General features: G+C 40.2%; 1 protein-coding gene across 4 annotated transcripts in view; it reads left to right on the plus strand.

The window, feature by feature from the left end:
- SLC10A7 (solute carrier family 10 member 7) overlaps nt 1–15,044 on the plus strand; it is a 290,033-nt gene that overhangs the window by 136,777 nt on the left and 138,212 nt on the right. Inside the window, exon 5 of one of the 4 annotated variants that reach the window (XM_089302403.1) lies at nt 9,417–9,437. The exons of the other annotated variants lie outside the window; for them this stretch is intronic. The gene's annotated coding sequence lies outside the window, so the exon portion shown is untranslated. Of the gene's footprint in view, nt 1–9,416; nt 9,438–15,044 lie in introns of those variants that run through there. 4 annotated transcript variants of the gene reach the window in all.

Genomic DNA, 15,044 nt, shown 5'->3' on the forward strand with positions numbered 1-15,044 from the left:
CTATTTGATTTTTCACCCGGGACCCCACATAGCTTCTTCACATTTACCATGTGCAGAACAGATATGTTGATCTCCCATCCTTAAACTGCTCCTCCCTCAATATTCCTTATTTCAGTAAACAGCTCTACATATTATGTGGACTCAAAAGGGTTCCTTGATTTCTCTTTCTAGATTCTCCCTCTCCCCAAAATCTAACTCATTAAAAAATCTATTAGAGGGCTGGTGCTGTGGTGCAATGGGTTAAGGCCCTGGCCTGAATTGCTGGCATCCCATATGGACGTCGGTTCTAGTCCTGGTTGATCCTCTTCCAATCGAACTCTCTGCTATGGCCTGGGAAAGCAGTGGAAGATGGTCCAAGTCCTTGGGCCTCTGCACCCATGTAGGAGACCCAGAAGAAGCTCCTGGCTCCTGGCTTCAGATTGGCGCAGCTCTGGCCGTTGCAACCATCTGGGGAATGAACCAGTGGATGGAAGACCTCTCTCTCTGACTCTACCTCTCTCTCTGCTTTCAAATAAATAAAATAAATCTTTAAAAAAACACACACACACACAAAGAAAATCTATTGCATCTACTTTCAAAATGTATCTTTTTTTTTTTTTTATCAACTTCTCATGCCATGTATGTTCCTGTTGTACTACAACTATTCCCTAACTGGTCACCCTGCTTCTACGTAATCCCATTAAAAATTATGACTCTTTCCATGAGCTAAAGTGATCTTTGTAATTATACATCTTATGTTGTATCATCATTCTCTCAACTTTTCTCCAGTTTTAAAGGCTAAATTGTTTTGCTACGGCCCTTAGGATGAAATTAAGACTCCTTATCCCAACAACAGAAGCCATGCAGACTAGCCCAGTCTTTCCCTGTGGCCCCATCTTGTACTACCTCTCCCATCCTCAGCAGCCCACAGCCCAAAGGACTGTGTTTCCCTAGAGGCACCTGTTTCCTCACTGGGGCCTCTGTTCTAGCCAGCCCCCCACTGACTCCACCATTCTTCCCTCTGGTTTTCACTAGATTGGCTCCTTCTTGTCACTCAGGTGTCTGTTCAAATGATAACTCCTCTGTGCTGTTCCCTGAGTACTTTCCCAGGGCTTTCTAGCACATCAACCCTTGGATTTTCATCACCAGGTTACCAGTATTAAAAGTTACCTTGTTGGCCGGCGCCGCGGCTCACTGGGCTAATCCTCCGCCTTGCGGCGCCGGCACACCAGGTTCTAGTCCCGGTAGGGGCGCCGGCTTCTGTCCTGGTTGCCCCTCTTCCAGGCCAGCTCTCTGCTGTGGCCAGGGAGTGCAGTGGAGGATGGCCCAAGTGCTTGGGCCCTGCACCCCATGGGAGACCAGGAAAAGCACCTGGCTCCTGCCATTGGATCAGCGTGGTGCGCCGGCCGCAGTGCGCTGGCCGCGGCGGCCATTGGAGGGTGAACCAATGGCAAAGGGAAGACCTTTCTCTCTGTCTCTCTCTCTCACTGTCCACTCTGCCTGTCACCCTGCTGTCTGTCATTCCCCACTAGAGAGTAACCTCTAAGAGAGCTGGGTCCTTGTCTGCCTTTTTCCTTCCATATCCCTGCTGCTTACACAGGGCCTGGCACCTAGTGTGTGCTAAACATCTGTAGAATAAATGCACCAGTTTCCAGGGCCCAGTAAGGACCAAAGCCCTGGAAATTGGGGAGCCTTGCTCCTCCGTCCCTGGTCTGTGATCCCTACGTACATTCCAAGTTTTGCTTTTCCCACTTGGCTATTTTTTTTCCTCCCTTCTTTTCTACTTTGTCAGAGTGAACTTGTCTTTTGTTTCCATCTCTTAACTGCCTTTACAAAGCCACATTTCATCCTTCTTGTTTTTTGACATCACCAAGAAATTCTTGTCTGAAGTATAGTGATTTCAGCATGCTGTGGTCCATAAGTCTGTTTCTTATTATGTCAAATTAAAGAGCTTCCTGATCACTGGTCCAAGGCTTGTCTACTTTTCTTATCACAAATATTCCACTCTTGGCAAGATGTGGATCTCGTATAGATTTTCCTTTGGTGTTTTTGGTTTTCTTGATCTTAATTTTTCTTCTCTGACTTCTTTTGTTAGGAAGAATCTCTTTCATACTACTTCTCTTTCTCTAACTATATCTTTACCAGGGAAGTAAATATTTAAGCTGTCCTGGATGTCATACATTCATTACAGGTAAGTATAGTGTAAGTGTATCTGTATGAGTGTATATACATTTTACATTTTTACATGGCTCTTCTTGTATCCCAGTTGATATTTCATTGACAAAACAAATGTCCAATTGTTGGACACTGCTTTATGAAGAGATTTTTTTTCAATTCAGAAGAGATTTTTCTCTCCCTGTATATTCCTAGGCATATATTCATGCATACACATACACACATATCTTCTGAAATTTTAAGTTGCTCCTAGGAGTTATTGTGTTCTGGTTATATGATGGTGCAGAAAATACCAATGCTCTGTCAATAATGCCTTGCACATCTGTGGCATTGTGTCCACCTGAGCTGCCCAAGGAGTCAAATGTGCTATATGGCTCTCCCTTTGAACTTCTGCTCCCTAGGGTCTCTGCCAAACGACCAACTCTTTTTGTTATTGCTTTATCCAGTTTTCTTTTCGGCTTTTGTTTCCACTCTTGCTTCATTCATAGCATTAAATCAAACTCCTGAGAGTTCTTTTTTTTTTTTTGACAGGCAGAGAGGACAGTGAGAGAGACAGAGAGAAAGGTCTTCCTTTGCCGTTGGTTCACCCTCCAATGGCCACCGTGGCCGGTGCCCAGCGCACCGTGCTGATCCAATGGCAGGAGCCAGGTACTTCTCCTGGTCTCCCATGGGGTGCAGGGCCCAAGCACTTGGGCCATCCTCCACTGCACTCCCTGGCCACAGCAGAGAGCTGGCCTGGAAGAGGGGCAACCGGGACAGAATCCGGCACCCCGACCGGGACTAGAACCCGGTGTGCCGGCGCCGCAAGGCAGAGGATTAGCCTAGTGAGCCGCGGCGCTGGCCCCTGAGAGTTCTTAAAGCTCTTTCTTCTGCTCTCCTGTTTTGAAGCCACGTCAGATTTACTCACTACACGTTGACTGACTGCTTGGGCTCTTAAAAGACAGGTGTGTAGGTTGCAAAGTAAACTGCTAAGACTTAATGTGTGAAAACGGCACCAGCGTGAGTGGCCTGGCTGTGGTGATGGGGGTTTGTACAGATGGCCTCACTCCTGTGGCTCAAAGTTCAGGAGGAATATTAATGAGAAGTTCCACTACACTGAGGTATGAAGGAAAGTGTCAAGCTGTCCAGCGCTGAAGGTCCTGTGCAGGCTCTCCCTGGGACAGACTGGAATGTGGTGTTGGTTTCCTCAAGGATGTGGTCCCCACAAGAAAAACCAGAAAAGTCACTTAGGATCCATATAGCTAAACCAATAAATAATGAACTATATAAACATTTACTTAGTATATGTTTTAAATTATATAAACTATATAAATTGATATGTTAATTTTATGTAAATATATTGGAATTATTTATATTGAATATAAATGTATAGGTTAATTTATATATAAATGTATATAGTGTATATGATTTATGTTTTAAATGTAGAATTTATATATTGATATATAATTGATCATAGGTACCATCTGTATTAAATTGTATATGCAATCAGGGTTGTGTTTCGGAAGCAAAGCACACGTATCATCCTGAAATTTCCAGATGACTTGGTATTGCTTGTAGCCATTAACTCAAAAGAAATTCTCAGATGTCTGAAAACTTTTCTGACATTATTTTAGTTGACAAATAGTGTGCTGATGGTCCTGCTTTAAAATGAGGATTATTTAATCCACGATAAACCATCTTTTAGTTCTCACATCAGTCTTAACATTTTTAAAGTCAAAAGTAATGTTTAGGGAGGGTAAAATCATAAATATGATTCATAAATGCTTTAAAAAATAACAATAGAACTCCTAGTTGAATAGAAATCCCACTTAGAATTGTAGCTTATCTTTGAAAGAAAAACTTCTGGGATTGAGGATAAACTAGTTTTAAAAAAAGAAATCAAATATTATAGAATTTGAAAATCTAATTTGGCATATATTAGATTAATGCTTGGTAAAATTCCATAGTCTGAATTCAGTTAACAGAGTGTTTGACTTAATTCTCTTGTTTCTTTTCCCTTTGTTACTTAGGTTTAAATCTTGGTGACTTTTCTTCTTATAGCTTTAAACATTTAGTACTGATTTTATACAGTGGCTGCGCCCTCCCTGCTTTTCTTTCAGTGAAGTTTTGGAGAAGTAGTGGGCAGGAGTTTTTTTGTGTATATCTGAAGTTCCTCTTTTTATGAATATGTATATAATAGCACTGTTTTACCACTGTACATATTTTTGGCTTGCAAATAAGAAAGAATTTAAAAATTTTGTAAATGCAAAACAAGGTTGGAAAGGCCTTTTCATATATTTGTATCCTAATGTGTTTTTATTTTTTGAAAATATTCTGCTGCTGATTGAAATAAATCTGATTTTAACTTGTGCCACACAACTGTAATTCCTTCAAAAACATGTCAATATGCAGTATAGTCAAGGTGATGTCAGCAACAATTTCTTCTTTATTTAGAGTAATGTAATCTAAAACTATCAACCCTTTCTACTTTCATGAGCTTTTGACTTTCATACTATTATGCACACAGTAATTCATTTTATTTAGAACTTTTGGTGAAATGTCCATCACTGGAAGGAAAATTTTTATTTAAATATTCTCCTTCCACTTACATAGACTTTCCTTCCAGTATCTGTATTCTTTTTTTTTTTTTCCCCATGCTTGGAAACAAACCTGGAATTAATTTGATTTAATTATCTCTTCTTAAGAGATTATTTATTTGGGAGGCAGAGAGAGACAGAGAGATGGTCAGAAGACAGATAAACACAGAGAGATACACAGACAGAGCTCTCAACTCCTCCTTCACTTCCCACACATCTACAGTGGCTTCTAGTTGGGGCTGAACCATGGAGGTGGGAGTTCAGTCCAGGTCTCCCATGTGGGTGGCAGGAGGCCAAGGACTGGAGCCAACACTGCTGCCTCCCAGGGTGTGCATTAGCAGGAACTGGAATCAGGAGCTGGAGATGGCACTCTGATATGCAATGTGCCCCTCCCCACTTTTATTTAAAAGTTAACATAATGGTCTCCTTTTGTTGTCAAATAGTTGAAACCTGTGAGTCACTCAGTTGAGGAACAAAATGTTAACCGATGTGTCTAGTTATTCCATCTTGAGATGTACATGATTAAACAAACTTTGTATATACTAGGTCTGAGCTAGAGAAAAGGAATGACTACTGTTGGAAGTATGTAGAGGGGGGCCGGTGCAGAGGCATAGCAGGTAAAGCCGCCTGCAGTGCCAGCATCCCATATGGGAGCCGGTTTGCGTCTTGGCTGCTCCACTTCCAATCCAGCTCTCAGCTATGACCTAGGCCATAGTCTTTGGGCCCCTGAACCCACATGGGAGACCCAGAAGAAGCTCCTGGCTCCTGGCTTCAGATTGGCTCAACTCTGGCCATTGTGGCCATCTGGGGAATGAACCATTAGATGGAAGACCTCTCTCTCTCTCTCTCTCTCTCTCTCTCTGCCTCTGCCTCTCTGTAGCTCTGCCTTGCAAATAAATAAATAAATCTTTTTAAAAAAGGGGGAAAAGAGCAAGTGTATAGAGGGAAAAAAAAACCTTCCTTATAGATTTTTCTATAATGAGAACAATCCATGGTGCATTTGTAAGAGAAAAGGATGATCAGTGTTCCAAAATCAAAGGCTAGTTTGATTTTCATGAATGTTAAGTTCTATGTCTTCCAGATTGAGCAAAGAAAGCAAATGACATACTTAGTTATCTGTAAGTGTTAGTTGGGGAAAAGTGAAGAAAAAATACATTGAATTATTGAATAGTCAAAGTAGTAACACTCCTTTAGTTAAGATATTCATGCTGTGCAGTGTTATGTACACTTATTTTGGCTTTCCACTTAAGTCATTATATTTTGATGCTAACGAACGTTTCTAATGTTAGTATATGAGGGTACTTCCAAAAGTTCATGGAAAAATGAAATTAAAAGGTAAATGTATGGAGTGGATATTTGGCCTAGTGGTTAAGATGCCTGAATCCCACATCAGAATACTTGGGTTCAATTCCTGGCTCAGCTCCTGATAGGAGCTTCCTACCAGTTCAGATCCTGGGAGACAGTGTTGATGGCTCAAGTGACTGGGTCCAGCTAAACATCTGGCCAATAGTATGAACTGAATTCCTGGCTCCTGGCTCCTGGCTCCTGGCTCCTGGCTCCTGGCTCCTGGCTCCTGGCTTCTGGCTCCTGGCTTCTGGCTCTGGCTGTTGTAGGCACTTAGGCAGTGAATGAGCAGATGACGTTCTGTCTGTCTCTTTCTCTGTGTCCCTCAAATAAATAAATAATTTTTTTTAGAAAAGATAAGCTAATTTTGGTGCAAAAAATTTTTGAAATCCATGTACATGAGGGGGTCTTCAAAATGCCCATGGGAAAAAATATTATGAAAAATTATACATGGGTTTCAAAAAATTTTGTGCCAAAGTAAACTTATCTTTAATACCCTTTTTTCCCCATGAGATTTATGCTGTTTCTGCATATGTTGGGAGCAAGTACATGCATACATGAGGATCTTACCCATCCTCACATCACTCACAAGTAGCCATGTTCATGGATCTGTGATGTGAACTGTTCTGTTGTGTGCATCCAGTATGGAAAGTGCTGGTGGTGCAGGGTTGGGGGACACAAAATGTGATCAGATGAAAAACCTGCCCCTTCCACCCCCCAAATTGCTGCTTACAAAATGGAAACACAGGGGCTAGCATTGTGGCATAGTGGATAAAGCTGCTACCTCTGATGCCAACATTCCATTTGTGTCCTGTCTGCTCAACTTCCAATCCAGCTTCCTGCTAATGGCCTGAGAAATGCAGCAGAAGATGACCCAAGTGTTTGGGCCCCTGCACCCACGTGGTAGAATAGGATGAAGCTTCTGGCTCCTGGCTTTGGCCATTGCTGCCATCTGGGGAGTGCACCTCCAGATGGAAGATCTCTCTGTTTCTCCATCTCTCTATGTATCTCTGTCTTTCAAATAAATAAGTATATCTTTATTTAAAAAAAATGAAAACATGTACACACAAATACTTGAAATACAGGATAATAGAAGCCTGTGTTTAACAGAAGCATGTAATGGAGAGACAGTTTAGAGATTTAGGGCGTGAGAGAAATGATCAGGGAAGGCTTCGTGGAAGAAGTACAGATGCTGATTGAAGAACAGCACTCCCTTTAAACCTTGCTGATAGCTGAACAAAGTTCATTTATGTCTAATAGGTCATGGTTCTCAAAAATACAGATTGTTCCTTTTATCCTTACGTGAATGAGAATGTGGAGGAATGTGATCTATGACCCATGGGCTTAGACGGAAGCTATCTGTGAATCCTTTCTTGGTTCTCCCAGCTCTCATTGGACCCTGTGGCCCTGATTCATTGAGCGTGTACCTGGTTGGGCTCTGTTGGTTCCCTAAATTGGCATCTGTGTTCTATTTAAATGCATGATTTGTGATTTAAAGTATCATGCTTGTACTCTTTGAACATATTTTCATGGCAAGCTGCCTCATACCTTTGACCATTTCAGTATTCATTAACTGCTTTGTTGTAGAAAGGAAGAATATGAAACAATGCCTATTAATTGTATTCTATAGATATAACACTGGTAGATAAAAGATTTAGTGATGCAGGCTGTTGAATTAAAGACTAAAAATAAAGAATGCAATCAGGTTTTCATTCAGATTATAACCATCAATTACCAGTTTGAAATCTAGGGCTGATCTTTACTAGTCCCCAGAATCAGGGGAATTAGCCTTGCTTCTTAGGTTCCAGAAAATTTATAATCACTGATTCTGTTTCCCAAATAATGTGGAATAATATTGATTCTGTTTTGATGCAAGAATTAGCTGTGTTCATTGAAAGAGGTCTCCTATGAGCCTTTGAAACAATTTTACCCTAATTATACATAATTTTTAATGAGTTTTGAATGCATATATACTTTGAAATTGAAGTTAGGAACTAGAAAGCCTACTCTGAAAGCCAAGAGACTGAATTTTCAAAAGGTGCCCTGAATAATTGCTCTTATTGGCAAGTGCCAATATTCCCTAAAGGGAATGTCATGTAATTATGTAACTCAGATTACATTTACTCTGGGCTTGATTAGACTTCACGTAGTACTTAATCATAATGTGTCCCTATGTATACTTCCCATATTCAGCACTCGAACTGGATAAGCAGCAGTGATTCACGAATTCTTTCCAGGTAGCCTTTGCTTTCCCTCTATTAGACGTCACTCGGTATGCCGTACACTCATTCGTTCAAGAAAAACTTGTTCCCTACTGTGTTCCCAGCGCTAGCACAGTTCTCTTCCCCCGGGCTCAGTATAAACACAGCTCTGGCCTTCATGGGGGTTACATTCCAGTGTGGAAGGAAAACATGAGGCTGCTAATTATCTGATGGGTGATAGCCAAGGAATACAAGGTGCAAAGAGAGAATGTAGCTGTGTGACCCTATAACCGTTTCTTAATTTTTCTAGGACTCATGTACATGTCTGTAATGAAGATGATGATGCTGATAAATCCATGGGGTGAACAATACCAAATTGTTAAGATGTATAGAAAAAGTAGGACATAGTGTCTAATACATAGCAAAATTTAGTAATTGTTACTAAATTTATTTATTATTAAAATTGTTTTTGGTGGGGGGAGCTTCAGAGAAGTCTTCTCTGAGCAGTTGATTTTTAAGCTGAAAGCTGAGCAGTGGTAGGGATTTGCTAAGTGGAAGACATTTTGGAAGCAAGAACACCATGTTCAACGGCCCTGAGGCAGAGTTGTCCATGATGTTTTCAAAGAACTGGAAGCCATGTGCACCAAACCTGAAGAGAAGGAGAGCTTGGTATGAGTGAGGCAGCAATGGGCAGGGGTGACCAGGTCCCATAGGATGTTGGCCCTGTTAGAGAGGATTTAAGTTTCAAAGGTCAATAAGAATAATTTCCACAGGGCAATGATATTAGATTTGAGCTTTAGAAATGTTATTCCTGCTTTAGCATGGGGAATTATTCAGTAGCTTTCATCAAGAGTTGAGAGTCTGGCTAGGCCATAATGGAAGCTTTCGGAGAAAATATTGGTGAATATATTTGCTCCTGCCACCGTCACAGGCGATGGTCTGCAGAACAACAGCGAGCATCTTAACTGAATTTGCTAATTTCTCCTTTGTCAAGAAATCTGAGGCTGATAGTTATGTGAGCTCACGTGTACGTAGACATCCACGCATGCAACTATATGAACAGAACAAATATACCTGTGCACACACACGTATGTTTAAGAGATGGAAATAAAATAATTTACCAGTCCCTTTCATCTTTAAGATATGATGACAGACGGTGGTGGTCACCATTCACATGAAGATGGGAACGTGCCAAGCATCGCGACTTTATAACAGGGACTCAGAAGCTGTAGAGGCCCAGCAGAATCTGTGTTCTCCCCGTGCACTGGGAGGAACACAGCAGTTGTGCACACACGCAGGAATAGATCATCCTGGGCATCCCCCGAGCTCCGTTTGCAGACAAGTCGTATCTCCACCATGACAAAATTCCCACAAGATTTTGAATTATTAATGTCTTGGAATCTGTGGTATTCAGCAGATATGTTCGGCATTATTGATGGCAAACTTTATCTCTTTTATTTCTGAGACACATAATGAAATAGGGAGTCCCTGAAATAACTGCAGTTAGTGTTTAGGCTAATTTTGTAGGGGCCAGTGGGCTTTCGCCTTAATGTGAATAAATACGATTTTTCTCTCTCACAGCAGATTGCATGGTAGACGGAGAGAGTGAATTGGCACTAATTTATGGACCCTTCCAGCCTTCTCTGTGCAGTACACCCTGTGAGGGCAAGATGCTCTAATTACACTCACTTCACATAATGAGGGCTTTTAATGACAATTACTGATTAGAGTTACGGATGTTTGGGGACCTGTGAAAAGATGTATTGACTTTGCAAAGACAAGACATCATCTGCCTTTTGTGTAGTTAAGTCCCTACCAGTTGACCAGCCACTCAAAGAAATCTAGCTCTACAGACTTGCCCCAAATATCTGAGTGGACTTGGAACCGCAGGGCTGATGCACACTTTATTTCTCAACTCAAAGCAGGTCAAAGAGTTCAAGAATTCTATTTGCTTTTAGCGATGTTTTTACTTGATGCTTTTTTTTTTTCTTTCCTTGGTGATGGTCGCCACAGACTGCTTTTCTGTCTGGTAACAAGAATAACCCATAGACCTGCCTGCTGTTTTTAGAGACATTGATTTGCGCTGTCACAAATGGATACCTGACATTGTTTCCCTCTTAACACGTTTGCAGTGTTCAAATTTGTGGTGCTCGTATTTAAAAGCTCTGCTATACTTTAATACAATTCTCATGTGTATATCTTATATAAAGATTTAAAAATTAAAAAACTAATCAGGGCACAAGTTGATATGGCCTACTTGTCCTTTTTTGAGCAAAGCAGACAGTTTTTGTATGTCAGGATGACATGTAAGACATTTGTTATATACATGACACAGCAACATATATCCTGTAGGATTAGAGTGTTCTTTCTACCTTTAGTGTCTCTCTCCAGTGAAAATAGATCAAGATTTGTGTGTCTGATTTTCCCTTTCAGGTGCTCTGCTCTGAGCATTAGTTAATCCTAAGGCCCTTCTTGCTTTCTTATGTGCCATCTTTAAAACCATGCTTTGCATTTTGAATTTTCTATCTTTATGTCTGGAGAACATAAAGTTTGAATTAAAAGCCAAAAGTTCTTGCAATGCAGTTAAATTCAAGCTCAGTTAATTCAAGTAATTGGTGAAGTAGGAAGGGAAATGGCTAGAGTTTTCTTGGCTCCTCCTGCTTAGAAGGTTCTGGTTCTAATTCTAACTTAAATGATTGCCTTTTATGTAATCTGTGTACTCCTTCACACCTCCCCCATGTGTAGCATAACTTAAACCTTTAATAAGATTTAGCAATACAACAATCATTCATTGAAATCCTAAAAAAAAAAATTTGTCTCGTCAATTTCAATACAGGTTCCTGTGAACTGGTCTATTTGTAACAAAACAATGCATTTATTCATTCATGGAGCAGATGTATTCATTCAATGAACACATATATCTGTAGATTGATCATTGTGAGTAAGGTATAAAATGGGAATAAAAATAGTTGTTCAAATAGTAGAATCAAGGATGTCTTTAATAAGTTCTATTAAAATTACCACCTAACACTTCAGTGTTATCTTCATTATCATTATCCCTAAAAATATTTTTTGAGTACCCATAGGTTGCATTCAACTAACATTTACTGAACACTTACTGAGCTCTGCCACTGGGCAAAGTGCTTTCACATCCATTAGCTCACAAATCCTAGGGATGGTCATCTGCATTTTATAGCTAAGGACTGTGTGAATCAAAGAGCCTAATGAGGTGATTTGTCCAGGTTCTCAAAACTGGGAGGCTAAACCACCAGACCTCTTCATTCCAAATATGTGATTCATGTTTGTAAAACAGCCATTCCCACTCCCTGTCCTGTTGTATTAAAAGATGAACAGTGACCTTGGACGTGAAGTCCTTGAGACTGAAATGGTGTGGGCTGGGCCAGGCTGAAGGCAGGACCCAGGACCCAGGACCTTCATCCAGGTCTCCCATGTCAGAGGCAGGGGCCTCAGCATTTGGGCCATTCTCCGTTGCCTTCCCAAGCTACTCTCAGGCCATTACCACAAAACTGGATCAGAAACTGAGCAGCCAGGACAAGAACCAGTGCCCATGTGGGATGCCAGCATTGTAGGCAGCTGCTTTACCTGCTTACTGCAACAACGGCCCCCCTGCTTGAGTTTTTTCCAAGGTCATATTAAATGGTTAGTAGAGAAGTAACTGATTCTCACTTGAGGGATTTGGTGAAATTGCCATTTAAAAAAAGCAGAGCTAAAATCACCTAGATTATCACCAGAAACTCCCTCTACCCCCAAAGAAAAAGTCCCTTAATTTTGCATGTTTCTAGGGTGTGCTGCTCAAAGTATTGCTGTTGATCATGATCAATCAAAAAATTAAAAACCAAATCAATCTATTAAAGAGTCTATGGACCATGATGTCACTTTTTGTGATAATAGGAAGTATCAGCTTTTCTTTGTTTATCTCATCAAGTCAAGTTACTTTTTTTTCTTGTTTTGTCTAAATAGTATTAGGCATTGAATTTACATATACCTAAGCAGGCACAGACACCTGATTTTAAGCAAATTATTTTACAGACATTTATGAAACACCTTAGGTGATGGATATTAACAGTACACAGGTGAGCAAGACAAAAATCATAAGCCAACACCCCACATGTGACCTTGGACATAGTACTTGATCTCATTACACTTTAGCTTACTGTTGTAATATAGTACTAATGTCTACTTCATAAAGCTGTTGTGAGGATTCAGTGACACAGTATGTGTAAAGTGCCACATCTTGAAAAAGAAAGTGCTATTATTTTATCACTACCATTAACACTACTAAAGTTAAGCAATTTGCATAAAATCGTAAAGAAAGTTGCCAAAAGTATTAGAAAGCCTCCAAATCTCCCTGCAGTTCTCTCAGAGACAAGCATTTATATTTAGTGATTTTGCAGCTGTTAATGGAGTGCCTCCTGTCTGCATGAGGCTTTGCAAAGCTTGAAAAAGACAACTTGCTATGGTTTATGCTTCCTGTTTCAAGTACTCATGGACTGTCAGGGGATGGGAGACATACACATAAATAACTTCTCTGCCGATAAGAGAGTGGTATGTGGCATAAAAGAGATGGTGATTTCAGAAGGAAAATTGGGATCTGAGGGCCTTGAGTTGGGTTTTGAAGTTTGAATGGAATTTGAACAAATGAAGAGCAGCAGAAGTGCATTCCAAGGAAAGGAAACTGTGAGTTGCGATACAGGAAGTGGTGAGAGTTCAGAGGCTGGAGAAAGGATCTCTGCAGGGCCAGGACGCAGAAGGCATTCCCAGGCATGGGATGTTTGAGTACCTGCTGCACTGTTCAGGTGAGGAGTGTCACGTGTTACAAAGTCTGCAAGTCATGGAGAGGGAGTTTCAGGGCAGAGGGTTGAGAGAGGTAGCAAATTGTTAACAATTACAACTTTATAAAGAGCTGGCAGAGAATATGTGGCGAAGAGGCCGACCAAATATAGAGCAATTTTTAATATACAGTAATGTCCCTTCTAGATATCAGAACCCAGGGATTGATAACATCCCAAATCTGTTTAAAATAACATTATTGATTTCAGACTTCTTATAAAATTGCTGCATTATGTCTTGAGTTTCCTCTTCAAGACATTTGTGATTTTCTATGTGAGAAAAATCCAAAACTGAATCTTGACTCATGACACTCTTTTCTGTTACACACCCTGGATATCTTGAGACAGAATTATGTCTGTGTTAGCAGGGAAAAGGGGTTTAATACAATCAACACTGGTGACCTTTCCTTGGTACTTTCTAACCCTCTTTTGGCACCACCTTCTCAAACACGACTTCCACATTTTCTTTCGGAATAAGCCTCAGAAACCACTGACAGTTCAAGTTATCTCCTTATCTATTGTGCTCTGCAACTTCACCATGCAACATAAGTGAGTATTCTTACTGTTTCAGGGAAAATATTATAAAGGCAAAGAAAGTAAAAGATAACAAAAAATATGAATTAAAAGGCTGTTCCTCAACAGTCAAGGCAAGGTTGTTTGAAGTCATTGTTTCTCAAAGTGCCACTTAAATTTATACATGGTACATTTTAGGTGCTCTATTAGTTGTCACAGGTCAGGGAGAACATATAGAATTTGTCCATTTGGGACTGGCTTATTTCATTAAGTATGATGTTTTCCAGTTTCATCCATTTTGTTGTAAATGACTGGACTTCACTTTTTTTTTACTATTGTGTTGTATTCCATGGTGTACATATTCCATAATTTATTTATCCAGTATTCAATTGACAGGCATTTGGGTTGATTTCATGTCTTTGCTATTGTGAATTGAGCTGCAATAAACATGGAGGTACAGATAGTTTCTTCATATGCTGATTTCATTTCCCTTGGGTAGATTCCCAGGAGTGGGATGGCTGCCGTGTTTTGTGGTAGGTTTATTTTCTGCCCTCTGAGGTATGACCACACTGTCTTCCATAGTGTCTTTATCAGTTTACATTCCCACCAACACTGGATTATGGTACTTTTTTTCCCACATCCTCACCAGCATTTCTTGTTTGTTGATTTCTGTATGAAAGCCATTCTAAAGCAGGGGAGGTGAAACCTCATTGTGGTTTTGATCTGCATTTCTCTGACAGATAGTAATCCTGAGCATTTTTCATGTGTCTGTTGGCCATTTGGATTTCCTCTTTTGAGAAGTACCTGTTTAAGTCCTTTCCCCATTTCTTAACCAAATTGTTTGTTTTGCTGTTGTTGAGTTTATTGATCTCTTTATATATTCCAGTTATTAATCCTGTATCAGTTGTATAGCTTGCAAATATTTTCTCCCATTCTGTCAGTTGTCTCTTCGCTTTACTAATTGTTTCTTTTGCCGTACAGAAGCTTCTCAATTTGATGTAATCCCATTTGCCGATTTTGGCTTTGATTGCCAAAATCTCACATACAAAACCACGAATGTCTCTTTGTCCATGCTGATGTCTTGTTGGGTTTCCCCGATGTTCTTTAATAATTTGATGGTGTCGGGTCTTAGATTTAGGTCTTTAGTCCATTTTGAGTAGATTTTGGTGAGCGGTGTCAGGTAAAGGTAAGTGTGTGCATATGTATGTGTCTGTGATTTTAACAATTCACACAAATGATAGCATATCATATAAAAGTTCTCATGTTGATTCTTGCTGTTAATTTTAGATTGTTTAGAGCATACTGCTGTCATGGGTTCCCAGATGTGAAATAGATGGGTCTAAAAGCTTATTTTTAAATTTGATAAATAATTTTCTTCTTATGAGACTCTACCATTTTATCTTCCT

The sequence above is a fragment of the Oryctolagus cuniculus genome, chromosome 8 (genome assembly GCF_051225735.1).
Source record: "Oryctolagus cuniculus isolate XC-2025 breed Fujian yellow rabbit chromosome 8, ASM5122573v1, whole genome shotgun sequence".
Taxonomy (NCBI): domain Eukaryota; kingdom Metazoa; phylum Chordata; class Mammalia; order Lagomorpha; family Leporidae; genus Oryctolagus; species Oryctolagus cuniculus.